Below are 19,056 nucleotides of genomic sequence, written 5' to 3'. Positions count from 1 at the left end.
AGAAATACCCCTCTCAGAGAAATTCAGACCACATGTGGTTTTCTGAATGCAGAATGTCTTTTTATAATGATATATTCATGCTCACTGCCATTCTTCACAGACTTCCTATAGAGTGGATGCTGTTCCCTCAAAAAATGCATTGAATTACTTCAGCGAGAATCAAGTTTCTGAACATCCACAAGAGGAAGAAGAAAGATGAAGGGAATCTTCAGCAGTTTCACATCTAGATAGAAGTCCCTTTTCCAAGGATTTAGGTAAGATATGTTCCTACCAGAGAATTATTCCCAAATTCTCAGCAGCGGCCTCCTGCAGTCACAGACAGGAACAGACATTTTACTCTTCAGATACCTGAAGAGCTCATCTCACATCACCACTTGGTACTGCAGCCTTTGGAATTGCCTTCTGAGATGTTATTAATTACAGAAGCTGATTTTATGTATATTTACTTATTTCCCTCAGCATATGACACACCAACCTATCACAGGTTATTTATTTTCGTTGAGAACTTGTGTATATTATATAAGAGTCCAGAAGCATAACTAGGTGTTATTTGAAAAAGCTGTGTTTCTGCTAGAAAGGAAAAATCATCACATTTTCCAGAGGTCAGCTTTCTGGAAAAGAAAAATAGCTACTTTCCTTTTAGGAAAAAAAAAAAAAGAAAAACAATGGTTTCTACCTCAGCTGAAAATTCCCATCTGCTGTGGGCTCTCTGACTCATCGCCTTATTAGCAAAATTGTCTGAAAGCAGCATAAATCCGACTTACTCAAAAACCAAATCTGCAGTTAGACAAAAAAAAAGGAAATCACAGATTGCCACTCCTCCCTAAATCACACTCCTTCACTGCCATCAGTTCAACAGCACCAGCAGCCATTAGCACAGCTGGACAGACGTTCCTCCAAACCACGTGCAGGATTTTCCCCTTGGCCAGGAGGTTTTTGGCCAGCACCAGCCCTGAGAGCTGGGTTTCTCTCCCCAGCAGGCAGGCTGTCCATAGCCGTAATTTCCGGCTGGTGGGGTTTTATGTTGCAATTCCCTTTTGGCCATCTGTACAGAGAAGCCCCATTTGTTTTGCTTTTGCCTCTGCCTCTCTTTATCTTTGGAATATAATGCACTGTCAGGGCCACGCTTTGGTTTGTATCTTTTAACAGCCATCACCGCTCAGCAGCCTGCTCTCTGCTTCTCATTTAATGGCGCATTTCTCCTCTGCTTTACACAAAGCCATTACCACTTGGCTGACCAACACTACACACTTCTGGGGTCAGGTGTGGCATTGTCAGCTTGCTGGGGTTAATTTTTCAGTTGCTTGTTGCTGGTACTTAGCCACACTCTCTTAGTAAATCATCAGACATAATGGAGGAGGGTTTCTGGGGAGGACGATGGAGGCATACTTTACAGGCTTCGTTTATTGCTTTTTTTTTTCCTCTCCATCCAAGCTTGTCATCTGGAGAGGCGGTGCATCCTGATCCCTACCAATGCAAGATCAAAGCCTTTTGGAGCTGTCAGAACTCTGAGCTTGTTGTTATCCGTATTTACACGTGTTTATTTTTAGTATTATTACTAAGTCATCTTGGCAGCTCTTGAGCAGCCACATGGGCAAGAACCCTATCTATAACAGTGCACATATACAAACCACAGCAATATCTCTTTGAAAAGCATACAGCCTCAGGAGAAGCCAGCAATAGAGAACGTGCTTAAATGCTGGACTTCATCCAGGTTACTTCTGTGTAAACAGGGATGTGCTCCACAGGTCAGGTCATGGCTGGAGTTTAGGGCCCTACTTCTTTCATGATGAGACCAAACGAGGCAGCTGGATGTCTGAGAAACTGGCTGCCAGACCCACTGCACCTTGTTTCCAGCAATATTCAACGTGGGCTGCATGAAGCTGCAGCACCCCAATAACAATCACACATGCTCCAGGGCACAGGGAAGGATCATCAGGTTGCTCATAACAACTTACTCCACCATCAGTCCAATTCATCACTCCTTGAGTTGCTCAATTCCCCCAAAATCAGCAGAAGTGCTGTAATACCTGAAGACTTTGGGACATCTCAGGAGCAGTCAAGATGTGATATCCATCTGTCCAGAGCCACAGTGCTCACAAGCCAAGAGGTCAGCCAGCAACCATTTCTGTGACAAACGACACCAAAAGACATCAGAGCTAAATGCAGTTGGAGTTTCACAGTTGTTCCCATTGCACTTATTCAGATTTTGTTTAGTTCATTTAGGCAACAACAGCTGGGAGCAGTATTTCCTTCAAATTATAGAAAGATTTAGTGTTATCTTAATGCAATACAAGTGTAGCCTGAATTATATTTATGAGGAAGCACAATATGTGCTAATGAATAATAAAGACTTAGTACAAGGGTATCAGCCTTCTCTAACTGATGCTGCTTAAGCCAGTTCTCACCTTTTCATGGTCAGTAACTCACCATGACACTGTCACTCATCAGCCTGCTCCCAGGAGAGGGAGTTGGACATGTCCTTCCTTTAGTATAGTTTCAGCTGTATCAGATGCGACAGAGTTGAGCTGGAGGAGAGCTGGGCTTCCCTTTCTACAGTCCTGCAAGGCATCTTCAGCAAAGCCAGCTCTGATAAAACCAGGTGTTTCCACATCCATCATGTGAAAATCAGCAACAACGCAGAGTTTGGCACAAAGTTCATTCCAAAAGCTGGCAGCAGTTCCATGACGTAGTCCTTACTTCGTCCTTGTTGGTTTGTCCATCTGCAATATAAAGAGGCGTTCTCTGGAATATATGACACCTATATCACTGCTACAGGCACAGGAGTGGTAGGAAATAGAAGTGTAGAGCAGTCAACAGTAAACTATCAGCTGCAATCAAGAACAGCACCAGTATAGTTTGCTGACTATCTAAATTAGTTGGAGGCATCTAAGAAAATCCTTGACACATATCACAGCCACCAAAGGCACACAAGTTCTTATGCAAAGAGGAACATTTTTATAAAGATGCTACATAAAAACATCCATAAAAATAGCAGAGAAGTGAAGTGCTAATGGATGTTCCTCTCTCTCTGTATTATTTATCTTCCACAAAAATACTACATAACCATGCTTTCTCCACAGATGGAGACAAAAATAACATATTTGACTTGTCTGTTTAGGAAATAGTGACATGTGTCAACCAAATTATTTCAACACAGGATTCTTCAGTTTCAGCAACTGTCAGAGGGCTCCCTCCACTGAAAATAATCAATGCCTTTGACAGATAAAGAGAGGTAATACAGTAATTCATTTGATACAACTTGACAGCTTTTTTGACAGTATTTTGCACTGTCAGTCCATAGGATTTGAATTTTAACTGGGGCCAGTGAGAAATATGCTTTTGGTCTTTAGCCGAGTCTCTGCAAACCAAAAGGGCAGCGGGAGAGCAGTACTTACCTACTTTTTATTCACCATTACCTATCACTCTTCATTTTTAATTACTCATTTTTAATACCTTTCCCCATTTTTATACTCTTGAGATGTCATAATAGTGGACATTTAAACTGTACTTTGCTGCTCCCTTGGCAAGAAGGGACATTTCATGCAGCTAGTCTTGGAAACAGAGCTATTTTCTAATGTCACTATGTTCAGATTGACAGTTCAGCTCCATCAAGAGCTCATCTGTTCTGCTCTTATGAGACTGTAGAAACTTAAAAGAAGTTATTAATATAGATTATGAAATATTCAAACACTTGTCCATGGAGGAGCTTGTGGGGCTATAGAGTGCTTCATTAAAATTCTTTCTACAAAACATTTCTTTCCACTTAAAAATAAAAAAAAAAAAAAAAAATCAACAAAGTATCTGGATCTGAAGAATTCTCACAGAGCAGGAACAAGGCATTGAAGTAATCACCTAAGTTACAACTGCTGCAAACGACCACTGCCTCATCAAATGGGTCAGGAGCTGTAGGCTTGCCCTTGCTGAACACTGCCCTGAGACAAAGAGGAAGCACGAGTAGGGTGAAAGGGGCAGAAGGAAATTCCTTGTTATTCTGTATTTTGATAATTACTTCTTGCACTAATTAGCATTTTGAACAACATCTCCCACCAAGAGCTCAGGCAGAACTTGCTAGTTCTGATCTCAACTGTTCATTTCCATGAATATCGTCATCATATCACTATTTTGTCTTTGATCTGAATGTGTGACCTTGTAGGGCTTGGTATCTAAATATTTATTTGTTTCCAAGACTAAATTCAAAACATGATGTGTAAAAATTCCCTTTGGGATAACAATGCTGAAAGAGACAGGGCTGTGAGATGACTGAAGGTACAAAGGTGCAGGAAATAAAAGGACTTGTATTCCTAACTCATCATCCATATGCTGCTTGAGACAAGAATTGCATCCTGGCTTTTGATGTATTGTTGTTGTATATGTTGAGAGCTCGGTTATGTTTAAATGTAGTACTTCAGCTCCTTTGCTTAACAACACCTGATAACTTGCTTGACATCTCAAAGAGTTTCTTAAAATATTCTTAAACCTTTGGCATCTCTTCCTGCCCGGGGCTTCATGAATAAAACATTTATCCAGTCAGCAGCTTTAGCAAAGAGGAACAGCCAAGTTCCATCCATCAATGTCAGCAGCTGAATTACTGAGTGATTTCAGATCCTTTAATAACTCTGTTTCTTTATGACTATGTTGGTAAACAATCAAGTAGTGCTGGCACCTGGTTTTCAGTGAGCATTAATTTTTTTGCATTATCAAATACTAATAATACAACTCGTCACTCTTATTGTTGTTATTTCAATAAAAAGAGTCTGCGACACCATTCACCTCTGTGAGAATGCACTGAGGTTTATTCTTGATTTGTTATGAAGGTCACTGCAAGCTACTTGCATTAAACCTGCTGGGACTTTTTTTTTTTTTTTTTTTTTTTTTTAAAGCAAGGATAAATAGAGCCTTTACTTCACATATAATGTGCTTCATTTATCATTGGGATCACCAAGTAGTAATACACTGCCCTTTTGTAAGGTTGTTAATAGAAACTAAGCATTTTGAGAGAAAAAAAACAATGATACAAAGCTTCTGTTGTTGTGGAAGTCCAATGAAGATTGGAGTTCTAAGTACTGTAAGGAAATTGCCTACAGGGATTCAAAAGGAGGGTCCTGGACTGAGGACGGGAAGGGAAAGAAAATCAGAGCTTTCTGAATTCAGAATCTAGCCAGAACATGTCCGAGCACATTTGGTTTGATTTAAATGGATATTTGAGATAAACATCTTTCCCCAGCACTTCCCATGGGCAGAGCACTAGGAAGAGCTTTTGCACATCTTGGATAAGTGCTGGCTTAGCTTCTAGCCAGGGCTCGCAAAGCTCTGATATTCAATCCTCACGCAGGAAGACTATTCTTAGGCACACAAGAACAACACACTGATGTTGAAAGGGTCATCTAAATAAGGATGGCTTGTCCAGGGTGTAGTCTCTGGTCTATCTATCTATCCAATACCCACAGACACTGATATGAGCATAACTTGGAATATCTGACCCTAAACAAGTCATCCTTGTGAGCTCTCAGACAGAAATACTGAACGGTGTGGAATTTGTAGAGGATTAAAACCAAGTGAGAGGCCAATAAACAACAAAGGGAGAGCATGGAGAGCTCTGCCTGCTATCACAGAACATTTCTGCTCCTGCAATGGAGGTCCCAGCTGCTCACCAGGTGCCCAGAGAGCACAGGCTGATGGCACCAGAGAAAACATCACGAGGGCCAAATTTCTGCAGGTATTAACGAGTTCTGCACTGCTGATGTGAGGGGTACCGGCAGGGACCGGTAACATTCTCATTTAGCAGCATCTTAGAGCCTCTCCATAGGAAAATAAACAGACTCTTCAGTAAAATTACACCCAATTAAGCCACAGGTAAATAATTAAGCCACAGGCGCTATTCAGGCACTACCCAGTTGCCTGGATAAGTGAAGTGTCACTATTATGTATCAAGCAGCTATAATCTAAGCTTCCTCTGTAGCATCTTAAAAATGAAACCCAGCACTTCCTTATACCTAACCAATGAGCTCTGGCTCTTTTGTTGAAATGAAGGGAAACAATAGGAGCCAATGTGGGGGGGTCTCTGCACTGGGCTTTGCAATGAGTCCCATGAATTCCTAGTTGCTGCTAGAAATAAAATTTAAAATAAAATAAATCTCATTTTAGGTCCTTGTTTGATCTCCAGGCTCCGAGGCTGTAAATCCAAGCTACGTCTCACTCATTTGATACGTGCAACTTTTCCATCACAAGTCAGACTCCAAAGGAATTAATTACTACTTTTTCTGCGGATATTTTAATATTGTGGGTTCTATAATCAGATAGTTGGGCATCTTTTCCTTCTTTAAAGAAAAAAATAAATAGAAAATGCAGTCCTGTCTCCCCTGTATTGACAGCAGCTGCAGCTGGAGTGCCCAAGGCCAAAAATCCTTTGTCTTGAATTTTAAAAAATGTCTGCTTTTCCCCCCCGTATCCCCACTGAAACATGTTTCACGCTTAGCTACTGGAAACATACCCTGCAGACATTTACATCACAGGCTTTGTTATTATAAGTTACAGTAAAAGACAAAAGGAACAAGGTTTTGTAACCAGAGGGCAAGCTGCAACTGCTAATTTGTTAGGGGGTGACATTTCGGATACTGCCACTTTCATTGAGCTCCCATTCCATATTGTAATCTCATTACAGCATCCTATCACAGCACTCAATAGGAGAAATACACATCAACAGATCTATTACCTAAAACAAACAAAGATATTAGGAAACTTCCTGAGACTGCGTTGTATGTTGACTTCTGGTCAGCATTTCTAGAGAATTCCATTATATTTATGTCATCAAAAAATATAACATATAGACCTTCTGAGCAGGAACTCATACCAGCAGGAGTAACACAATTGTTTTTCCCCATTTTGTGATTTATCATCCATTCCATTACAAGCTACACGGACTGTCATTTTTCTTTAAATGCATTTGATAAAAGAGCTCTCATTCCACCAGGTCAGGTATTATTATTCACCAACATTATGTACCAACCAGCACAAACATCAGCAGCAGCTGCAGAGCTGTTGTGGAAAACCAGAGTTAGTTCTGGCTTTCCCCCCCATACGCAGGACCCAAAAACACAGAGAGTAGCTAAGGGGAACTCAGAGCTGCCTTTGCCCATGCTGGCCCCTGTGCAGGGCTGTGGATGTCACTGCCAGTGCTTCTGTGTCTGTGCTGACCCCAGCTGAGCCCTGCCCCAGCCAATGCCCCAGGAACACAGCAGAGGTTTGAGCACAGCAGTGGAGGAGGCACTGCCATGAGCACAGTACAAGGACAGATGTGCCCCTGCAGCCTGGCATTCCCCCCATAAGAGCAGGGATCTGCCCTTCGCATCCCCTGTGCCTGTGAGATCAGTTTGGTAGAGCTCAGCAAAGCCAGGAGGCTCTCCTTGCACTTCTTGCTGGTTCTCAGATGTTCCCATATCTGCTCTTAATTATCCAGGCTATTTTTACACAGTTTCTCCCCCACCTCCTAATTGCCCGAACTTATTTTCCTGATGGTTTTCTGCCGAAGATGAATTTCAGGAGCTCAGTATCTTAGGCAATTTCAAGACATAATTAACACCACCATTCCCCTCATTAGCGAGTGGCCTACTTTCTCTTCAGCACTACCATCCCCCTAGATGTTTGGAAAAAGTCCTATTATCCCCCATAACTCCCTGACTAACATTAACTCCTTTTACCATTCAGGGTTCCCTCACCTGAGTCCATATCAGCCACTGCTTTCCTTCCTAAGGTTGTGTGCTAGATACTTTTTTGTGGGCTTGCTCCTCTCTGAGTTGGGCTTTAGATTAAACTATACAGACCCGCTTTTACTTCACTATAATCTCAGAGGTTGTCCTGCTGCTGTCTTTGGCACAGCATAAAGTCCCTCTTTGTCATCCATCAGCACTGACTGTGCACAGCTGACATTCTCACTACTGCTCAGACACAGAAGAGTATTCCCACCCCAGAGGGTTTGCCATCAAGCCAGAAGAAACAAGGAAGCATGGTTATTCCCATGGAAATTGGGCTACTAAGACACAAACACATGCAGCCACAAGGCCAGATCTACAGCCTGATTGCAAATAATCATTTTCTTTTCAGTGCACATCTCCTCCACCTCAGTTAAACTCCTTTTGACTCCAGGAGGAGTTTTTCGTTGAGTAAGAAGACAGATTCGGGATAACAGACTGTGCTTCTGCAGGTTCCCTTTCCACAATCCAAGAGCCCCAGGACAGATACAACCTATTAATCCACCAGTAAGCAAACCCAAAGGCTTCTTTCCAAAGCTGACCCACTGAGAGTTCACATAGGAGCCTAAACTTAATTGTCTGTGGCTGTAACAATATCAGATAACCTCTGCAGAGATAAACAAGCAGACTTGAGAGATTAATATTTTCTTTGATATAAACTTTGTAGGATGTGCTGTTGTCAAAAAGTCCACAGAGATTACTTGTGCTGTAGTAGGTGGCACTTCATTTTCCAGAATCTATGACCCAGCAGAAATTACTGTCAGCTCCCCGACCAGCCAAGGGGTATTGATTCCCCCGTTACTACAGCAACCCATTAGTTATTAGATCGTGTCTGGTATGCAGTGACTAATCTGCCTCAGCGAGGTCTCGGATTTTGACACTTTTTCATTCTAATCCTTAATTAGTTTATTTGATGGGGCCTGCACATTTTATTTTTATACTAAGTAGTTATTGAAAATACAGTCAAACCGAGCAGAGATCAAAGGAGCACAACCAGCACGCTGTCAACTAAACTAGTTATGCAAAAGAAAAAAGCAACATTCTAGATCAAATGCTTCTCTCAAAATGCCTGAAGTTGCACAAAAGCTAGCCCAGGACAGCCTTCTGCCTCCGGATTCACTTGAAACATGATTGCTCCTGATACCTCAACTCTATGGTGTCTCTCCTCATGATTACATCAAAGGGCAGGCAACTATTCATCACAGAATTATCTGAGATGGAAGGGAGCGACCTTTAGAGGCCATCTGGTTCAAATCCTCTTCAACGAACAGGGACACCTACAGCTCCATCAGGTGCTCAGAGCCTCATCCAGGCTGACCTTGAGTATTTCCAAGCACAGGGGACCACTGCCTTTGTACTTGGCTGCCAAGGAGTAGATGTTGACAAATGCCTTCCCTTTACACCAAAATTACCAGAGGCTGATAACCTTTCTGTGGTTTACTCCCTTTTTGATGTGTGAGTGGTGAATGGGGGCCCCATTAAAAAACAGCCCAGTACTGAAAGCAAAGCAGCTCAGAGTAATTCAGTAACAATTATTCATATTCACAAATAAGTGTAGAGAATTCTGTACCAAAAGTCAGAATGAAAATAAAAAAGAATTTGTTTAACTGAGGAGCGATAAAATTTCGTCTCATGCCTCCTTAAGTTGTTATTAACTAAAAATAAAGTTCAAAGCAGAGTCTGTTGCTTCCAGCTTTCTTATTGCAGGATATAAAATATGAAAGCAACTTCATTCTCAGGCAACAAAATCCAGTTATGTCTATTCACTCTACAGGATTGGCAATTGCTATGTGCTTGCCATGAGAAAATTTCATTACATCAACAGTCTGCATTCTGATAAAATTTCTCTTGGAATCTTTCATGGAAACTGTGTTCCACTTGCACATTTGTACAAAAGGAGATGAAAACAATCAACATGTTAGGTTTGCTGTTCTACTGAGTACCAGCAGAACATTGTGCAGAACAATCAGTTACTGAAGAGGAGATGATGGGACCCGCCAGATAAATTGGTTTAAGAAGCATTGCCACGATGTGGAAATGCCATTTCTAGCTGATGCCTAGCAGGTAATGCCTCCTCATCTGTTCACCTGAGCATGTTTAGGCACAAACAGCCAGCAGATGTTTGTGCTCTTAAATGGATGAATGAGTGCCTGCAAAACCCCATCTCTCAATAGGCCTTGACTGTGCCACATCTCTAAACATCAGGGGGAGAGTGGGCATGAAGCTCAACTGCATTTTTGAGCTTATATAAACAAGCTCTGTGCAGTTTTAGGAGATGGCCTGAAAATTTGCCAAAGTCAGCAAAAAGGAAAAGCTTTGCTTTAGCTTAATTTGATAGTAAACTATGGATCCATGCTATGGCTTTTTCCCAAGTCTAATTCATCAAGTGAATGAAAAAGAAAGGAAAAAGAAAGTAGAACAGCTTGAAGTATCCAGACATCTGACAACATGCATTTCCATTGCTTTGTATTACCACCAGGCTGGGGGGGACCGTGGGTTGAAAACCCAGGCTGAAGACTACTCTGTGCTTCACCAGTATTCCGTGTCAAGTAATTTACATTTCACAAAATTGAAGAGAAGGGAACATTTAGACCACTCTCATCAATTCCAGGTCACTCCCTGTAGCACAGTTCCCTGTACTTTGCTCAGTTTTGAAAGTCTTAAAAAAAAAATCAACCAAACAAACAAAAAACCATCCAGATTAAACATGAATACACTGACATAGAAGAGAATTTGGAATTGCCTTTATCTATGTGATGCAGTGTGGGAGCGTACATATGCATGTGCCAGCAGCTTTCTGAAACACACCCACATTGCTCCATTAGAAAATTGACCTACTATGCTTAGGAAAGCGCCCTGAATTAGCTCAAGTAACGCATTTGTGATATCATTCATCTTGAACAATTCTGTGGATGTAATTTACGGAACTATGGATCAACTACTAAATCAGTACACTGCCCTAGAGTAACGTTACCCTGACTCCTAATCTGTATCAGCAAGAGCAGCCAAGTGCTCCACCTAAAGGTTACTGAGTTGGGCAAACCCTACTGCCTATATGAAAACCTGCAGGCATGGTGGATTCAGTAGTAAACCATAGAGTATTTGATGATATTGAGATATATTTCATCAGAGGTGGACAGAAGTGCTAACAAAATGCAAAAGGAGGCCTCTCATCATTCTTGGTGAAGACGTAATAAAACCTTAAGGTCAAACAAGATGCAGCTGCATCAATAAAATATCACTTAGAAAATTCAAGGGCATTTGGGGATTGGGCATTGGCATTTAATACAATTGGGCACACAAGTAGAGAATGTGCTTGACCAATAAAAGCACCCAAGGAGCAAAGTCATTGCTTCTCACATTCTTCATTAAGAAGATGGGAGTCAGAAGTGATTACACTAAAAAAAAAAAAAAAAAAACCAACAAAACCTGCTAGACAAACTTACACATTATGACAAAGTATTTCATAACATCATACATATCAATTTTGCTTCAGATGAAATAAAGACAACATTCACCTCAGCCTTTCTTTTCCATAAATCTAATACTCTACAGTAATCCAGCCCCAGGTTTGAAAAGTTGAGATTTGAGGTACAAGAGCAAGAACTTAAATCAGCCCCACACATACCTAATTAGACCAGTAACTCCAGTGCCTCTGGCTAGGTAATGAGTAAGAAGTGGTGCTCCTGTCCTTTCAGGCTTCCCTTCCAAAGGCCCCCGTTTCATTCTTGAGCAGGAAGAAGCAGTAGCATGCACCCAGCCCTATCCTATACTAAACACCCTTGTCAATTTTGTCTGAAGGGATCTCAGCTCACCCCCAAAACACCCTGAGAGAACAAAGTTCCAAGCTCAATGCCAAGATAGATGAGGCTTTGGGCAGTGAAAAATGTCCCTACCCAAGTCAGGGGGGTTGGAACTAGGTGATCTTCAAGGTCCCTTCCAGCCCAAACCGTTATGTCAGGTAAGCTGGAGAAGAGAAGCAGTGCTAGGAGAGGAGACTTTAAAACTCCCTCATGCATTTGAGCTTGGGGCTGAATGAGAAAGCAGAAGAGATGTCACTGCTAAATCCCAGTTCCTGATTCTTTATACACCATTACATACCCGGTTACCCACAAATAAAGCACATCCTGCATTCACATCATATCACATCATATTTCACTCTAATGTATGAATAATCTGATATGCCTGCAAGCAGTACCCGGACTCGAGAATATTAAGAAATTGCACAGATATAGTAATAATGAAACAAAATTCCTAAGCCAGAGAAAAGCCAGCTGTGTGTAATTCATTATATCATGGAGACTGTCACGTTGCTTGATAGAAAAGCATGCTTTTTGCCAGGCTTAGATCAGACATGTTTGCTGCTGGGAATTACACTAAACCTATGGCAAAATAATGAATTGTGCTTCAGGATATCACACATTTGTCTCACAAACAGAACCTTACTTCTGAGAGAAAACCAGTGTGCAATGCAAAGAAATATACATTGATAGCAAGTGTACAAAACTGAATAAAACAACAGCCGGACGCTGCAGAGCAGAATACTGGAGCACAAGCACAAGTTCTGGCACAATTACCATTAGATGTTAATATGGGCTACATCCTTAAGCTGACATCAATCAGTGCAACTCCCTTTACTGCAGGGCAGCTAAAGCAAATGAGCATGTGGCTTCATGGCCCTGTGTGCTAAGTAAGGGCAAGAACCAGTAGAGAGGTAAAGGAACAAGTCTGTATGTGACAATTTACCATACCTGAACCAAGGACTTATTTCACCTATATACTGCCCTTCCCAGCTGGAGTACCTTGGAGGTGTTTTCTTTGCTCAGAAAAAAGCAGCCTGTAGTACTCCTGTACCTTCTCCTAGTGGCGGCTGGCCGTGCCACGTGTAGCATTAAGGTCAATATGCCTGTAACCATAAATACTGAAATACATTTTGCTAATGATCAACCATCGTCACAGAGCAAAGACAAATGTGCTCACTGCAAGCTCTGAGTGCTGTGGCATTGCTTTTAGAAGAAGAAAATGCACTGAAGAACCTGGACTTCTTGTCCCTGGAAGTAAGCCACGTCTCCATGGCCTAGTCACCTCTATAAATACAATGAAGTATGGTAAATACATCTGGGATTGCATTAGACACGGAGCAATTTGGGAAGATTGGTCGACTGTGCAAATCCAAAATGATCTCACTAAAGCAGCTTAAGTGGTACTAGCTAAGCAGGTTTGGAGCCCCCATTTAGAGGCAGAATACCATTTTATGAGAGAACTCACTTTGCAAAACTGTCCAGGCTCAATGTCCATTACTAGGCTACTTGACAATTTATTGTGTCGTAAGTCGGAATTCTCTTAGTGCCCTTTGTGTTGATGATGTCATTTGAAGATCACTCCCCTTTACGGCTGGTACATGCAGTAAAAAGATTTATAGTGCTCATATGTTTCCACCAATTGATCTTATGCACAACCTATAAGACCAGAACAGAGTGGGATTCACATCACCTGACATCCCAAAGTCAGGGATTTCTTATATCGGCTCTTTCTATAACCAGCAACAAAAAAAGAAAGACACCTCCAGATAGCAACTCTGACTACCTATCTTGCCTATCTTAGCCATCTGCTTAATGAATCCAAGGCAAAGTGGGGCTACTTACGTGATGATACAGTATACATTCAGTATCACAGAACACACTCAACCACACTATAGTGCAGTAAAACTCCATCCTGTTAGCAGTATAGCTTGGAATGAAAAAAACAGTATACTTGGATGGCTCAATGCCCACCTTATGCATGTGATACAAATTAGACAATCATAAACACGTGAGATTTCCCCAACCAAACTTAACTTACCCCAGAAAACCAAGTGAAACAAATAAATTAAAATCTCTAAATTTGCAGCACTTTTGATACTGAACTGCATCACAATTCTCAAACTCCTGCAAACAGGCCCTGCAGCAAGCAGAGACAAGAAGCAGATGAGTATCAACTGCAATTCTTCCCTGACTCCTGTGTGTCCATCCTGTCCTACTGGGGCAGAAATGACCAAGAAAGGTTTTACTCATTTTGAAGCAACAGCACACAGTTCACTACTGTCATGATGAAAACCAAGCCACCATGTCCTGCAACACCTACTTAGTTCAGCAGCATCCCTCAAGGAAGCATCACTGCATTCCCCCCCAGCTCTGCCATCTCTTTAAGATTCTGTAGCCAAATTAGTAAAACATGCAGCTACTGTACGTCATTTTTATTGTATACAAAAAGAGCCCATTATGTTTATTTGGTACTTTTTTGTTGCTGTCATGAATGCTAAATAATAACCCTGTGTTTAGAAACAAGTCACCGGGGACCAATAAGATGCATTTACTATAATTGCATGATTCTTCTAATTAATTTTTGTCAGGAAATTTCAAAGTAAAAATCCCTAGCTAATTATGCCCCTCTTTCTTAGAGACGTGTCTCCAAGCTTTGCTTCAGGAGCTTGTTTCCTTTCTGCCCAGTTGAAATAAGGCAGAATGGTCACAGAGTGGGCAGAGAGGAGAGAACGCTGTCGTTAGACCACACTGCTTAAATCAACCCATAACAAGCATTTCATTTTGTTTGGGTCATTAACTGCATTTGAGTGAAAAATGTAGTTTGTCTGGCAAATTGGTTGGTGGCCAAATGCCTCCAATGCCTCCAACAGGAGACTCTTCTGGGTTAAACTCAAAGACAGCAACACAGACACAAATTCTACAGATGGGAGATTTAACCAATAAAGAAAACACAATTCAAACAGGCATCCAAAAGAAGTGGATGCTTATCAAAGACACATTCAAATTTTTATATTTACCAATTTCTGAGATTGTACAGCCTAAGGCAGTATTCTCGTAATTTATTCTCCTCTGTAGCAGAGATCACTGAATATCATAAAGTAATTCAGATAAGACAGTCTGTAATTAGGGCTATTGATATCAGCCCTGCTGGACACACAATCTCTTCTAACGTACAATGCCCAAGTGATTTTACTAAGACCATTTGGATAAGCCTCAAACAAATGAATAACCCATCTGAATGGTCAACCCCCTTTTTTCAGTGAGCTTAGAGAACTGTTCACTTACTTTTTCTCTTGCTGCAAACATTTGCAGAAACAAAATACCACCACCTCATCCCGCTCTGCTTCCTGTTACTGTGACTTAAAGAAGCCCATCTCCCCCAGACTTTTTACAAAGTGCATGTCCACCAGCCCTATCAATGCAAATCCAAACTAGATGCCATTGTACACACACACTTCTATAGGAGTAATATATAAAATGTATTTCTTTTAATTCAATTGCTTTTGGATAATCTCTCAGCTTTTCCAGGGATGCTAAATTCTAGTGACAACCTACAAAGAGATGCCACCTTTCTCAGGTTGGTGTCACCTGCAGTACCATGTGGGGACCCATAACCTTACCACCCAAGTCCCACATGAAATACTGAGCAGCTCCAGACCTCTGTCAGGCACCATAAGGTACCTCACCTAAAGCACTACCCACTTTGACAGCTAATCGCTGATAGCTTCCCCTTGAACACAATTTGCCAATCATTCATAGTCTGTTATAGACTCAATTTTCTTCTATTGCTTTGGAGACTGACATGCAAGACAGCATAAAAAGCCTCATGGCAGCCAAGCTGACTCCCTCCTTCCATCCTGTCATACTGTCACAGAGGGGAACAAGGTGGGGTGACATGACGAGTACCTGACAGCTGTGTTGGCTGCTCTTTATCACCCAGGATGTATGAGCGTGCACGGACAAGCAGCTGGATCAAATGCCTCTGCAGCAAAGTCAGACTCGCCTGGCTCTTTTCGCTGCACTTAGGACCAGGTGCTATCCACATCTCTTTTCTTTCTTCAGAACCACCCTAGATCTCCTCACGTTCTTGAAGATAACTGCTAATTCATCTGAAAATTGCTTCGACCTCTTCTCAAAGAGCACCAAGAGCTGCAAGCACCCACTTTGCCCTGGTATTTTAATAGCTACAGAAATTGGAAGTCCATAGGGACCACTGGTACATTCATTTCCAAAGAGTTCCACTGGCACAATGCATAGCACAGGGACAGCACCTAGTATTGGGTTTGGTTGCTGCTTCTTCTCAGCTGTGGTCCCCTACACGTGAAGCACCAACACCACCCCAAGCTCTTCTCCTCCATTTGCCTGTTTATGGAAAAGCACTGATTAACCAGAAATATATATTTTTTAATCTAAAAGTAATTTATATTATATAAGAAAAAAAAAAAAGGTCAGGTAGATACTCCATTTATCACTATTACAAAGGGCTGTAACACAGTGATGAAAAGAAAGAGAAATTAATTACAAGTCAGAGGCTGCAATAACTCTCTCTGTAATTGTGACGAAAAATTTAAATTAACATTTCTGTCACCAAGAGAAGCTTGATTAATTTTACAATAGTGGAGATGCTATCACCTTAATATTGGTGGGTAAGGAAATTTTACTATTTGCAATTTAGATGTAGACCATTTCTTTAAGACTCAAAATGTGCCTGCGAGGCACCTTCACACTTTATTAACAGCTCAATCAGTGCCACACTAGAAATAATTAGCCAAGAAACCGTGTAGTAAATATATCTACTCTAGCAAACCCACAGAATAAGAGAAGTACATGATAAAACCCAGCACTTGGAGGAGAATCTGTCTCTTTCCAGTGCTCCAAAGCACCCAACCACCACCCAGCTGCCCACTGTGCCAAGCTGCCTTTGGGGAAATACCACAAATTGAAAACCTCTCTAATACAGCTCATGTTGGCAGTGCACGTGTCCTTTTATGCTTCCCAGGACGTTTACTGTCTGGAAAGAGAGGGTGATGCGGCAAGGGGCCATAAGCATCCAGCAGTCTCTGGTCTTTCCTATGAGTTCAGCAAAAGCTCAAGGATATAATGCAGGAAAGTAAAGATCAGACCAAAGCCCTGGGAAGCCTTCCCAGCTCCTCTCAGCAGCATTTAGCAAGGGCCATTAATTTCTTCCTTCCATAAACACTGTGAAAGATGAAAATCTGGAAAATAAAATGAGCCTAATGAAAATGCATTGGTTCTGAAGCAATCAATGCCATTTGGTTCACAGAGAAAGGGAAAAACAGTTCCCCAGCTGTACTCTGCTCCCTGTAGTCAACAAGGCTGACTGTTTCCAGCACGGATCAATGAAGCATTCGTGATGGGAAGTGAACCTGTACGAACTGCATCCGTCTCTGCTCCTAAATCGAACAGATCCACATAGGAAGTTTCATGATTGTTCTAAAAACTGAAGTCCAGGGAAAGTTGGAGCACCTGCAGGTTGGTTGCGTGGATTAGTGTTTGGTAATCCTTTGCACTCAGTGGGGAGAAGCTGAGATGGGGCATATGAAGGCTGGGTCATCTCTGCAGGATAAAGTAGCCTATACATCATCTAAAGAATGCAATAGGTAGGTCTATGACCTAAAAAGCTGAAGACCATTAAAAAGAAAACGATAAAGAGTGTTTCATTAATTGACATTGGGTAGTATAAGGTCCACAAACCACAGTGGTTTAAATAACTGCAAAGCCAAAGAAAAAACAGTTTGGCCAAAGAAGTGAACTGCAGCAGGCACATAAAAAGACAAACACATTGCTAAAGAAAGGCTGTGTTCCCTCCTCCCACCGAATTGGCACAAAAATTAATGGGAGATCTTTATAGAGATAGGCTGTAGGAAGAGGTACTAAAAGCTGTTCCCAATGACTTTGAAACTGTGACTTCTAACAACAAAGTAGGCAACAATAAGAGGACAAAATAAGGAAATACAGGTACAGGACTGGCTGCAAGTTCTGCCTCCAAAACTTTCTGGTAGAATTTCTTCACATTCTGAACATTCTCACGAACCGGAGAAATGCTTTCCTGCCTTCTGAAAAACAGCTGGAAAAGCAAGATATGGTGAGAAAAAGGAGCGTAAGAGGATAAAGCTATTGCACAAGTGTGCACTACAGTATGAGCTACAGCTGACAGGACCATCCCAGAGAGATTAATGATGGGTAAAGCATAGGTTCCTGCTTTAACGGTTTCCCTCCTGCCCATCTCCACAACTCGCACGTGCAGACCTGTGCTCCATTCACTGCTTTTCCCAGTAGTCAGGCACTGCCTGAGTGCAACATACACATGGAGAAGCAGTTCTCCAACAAGCATTTGACAGCTTAAATGTTGGCTTCAGCCTTAGTTCTTCAGCAGAGTTATGAAAAATAACTTATCTTGGAATCCATATTTCATCATAGCTTGAAGAGCAGCTGCCTGCCTGCTGGGGCTCTGCTTTGGAGTGCGGCTGTGCTTGGCAAGTGCCACCTGTCACCCATGGGCTCTGTCTCCTACCAACCACAGGATGAGCCCCTGCACCCTGTTGGGATGAGCAACAGCAAGGACAAGGTCCCTTCAAAGGGACACCATGGTCAGCTTAGGGACACAAAGGCAAGTTTGGGTGTACCAGAATTAAATTTAGGCTGTCCTACAGGCCTAAAAGACGTCAATCCCAAGGGCAAAGAATAGCTCAGGGCACAGATGCTGACAACCCATCCACAAACAAAGGAGAAATACTGTTTCTTTTCTTTAAGATCTAAAGACACATTTAAGAACTTTATGAATCTTGCAGAACAGTTGCACACAGTGTGACCCAGCAAGGCACGAGGCTTCCTAGGTAATGATCTCTCCCTGCCCAAGCAGATATCACAAAGTACCCAGCTTCCCTATTGCATGTTACCTTCTCTCCTCACGCCTACAAGGATGAGGATGTTCAGCTCAAAGAACAGCCACAGAGATTCAATTTAAGCTGTTTATTGAGAAAATACTTTCAAAGAAACAACTGATTTCTTATCAGGAAGGACACATTCAGGAACTACACACCATGTATGAATTAGATCCAAAAGCTCTCTAAAGCTCCAGTTACTTGAGCGGTAAAGGTTCTCAAGAGGGAGGGAAAAAAATAAAAATCCCAGTCCAGTAATATTGGTGGGAGCAGTTTACCTTTGACCACTGAAGGGAAAAATAAAAGTCACTAAATGTATCTCACACAGAATCCATCTTCAAACTAACGTCACTTTGCTTTGCTTTCAGTCAGAGATTAAGGTTAATCTCCAGAACTTCTAGCACACATGCAGACACAGTGGAAAGATGCAAATAAGCCCACAAAGGACTCACAAAGAAAAAAGCTCTTCACCAGAAATCTATTATTCTACATTAAAATGCATCAGCTAATTTACAGTCATTGTTGGATACTGAAGTACAGCTTGGAGCAGGCAGAAGATCAGAGCTCAGAGCACAGCACATATTACAAGTGGCTGGG

The 19,056-nt window shown here is 41.8% G+C and overlaps 1 long non-coding RNA gene across 4 annotated transcripts in view; it reads right to left on the bottom strand.

The window, feature by feature from the left end:
* Nucleotides 1–19,056, bottom strand: part of LOC125698959 (uncharacterized) — a 136,246-nt gene that overhangs the window by 87,301 nt on the left and 29,889 nt on the right. For all 4 annotated transcript variants that reach the window (XR_007379384.1, XR_007379387.1, XR_007379386.1 and 1 more), the window contains exons 2-3: nucleotides 2,431–2,723; nucleotides 2,031–2,128 (exon numbers count right to left, since the gene is read on the bottom strand). This is a non-coding gene — a long non-coding RNA (uncharacterized LOC125698959). The remainder of the gene's footprint in view (nucleotides 1–2,030; nucleotides 2,129–2,430; nucleotides 2,724–19,056) is intronic.

This window comes from Lagopus muta, chromosome 11 (genome assembly GCF_023343835.1).
Source record: "Lagopus muta isolate bLagMut1 chromosome 11, bLagMut1 primary, whole genome shotgun sequence".
In the NCBI taxonomy this organism is placed as follows: Eukaryota; Metazoa; Chordata; class Aves; order Galliformes; family Phasianidae; genus Lagopus; species Lagopus muta.
This window is presented reverse-complemented; position numbering and strand designations above follow the sequence as displayed.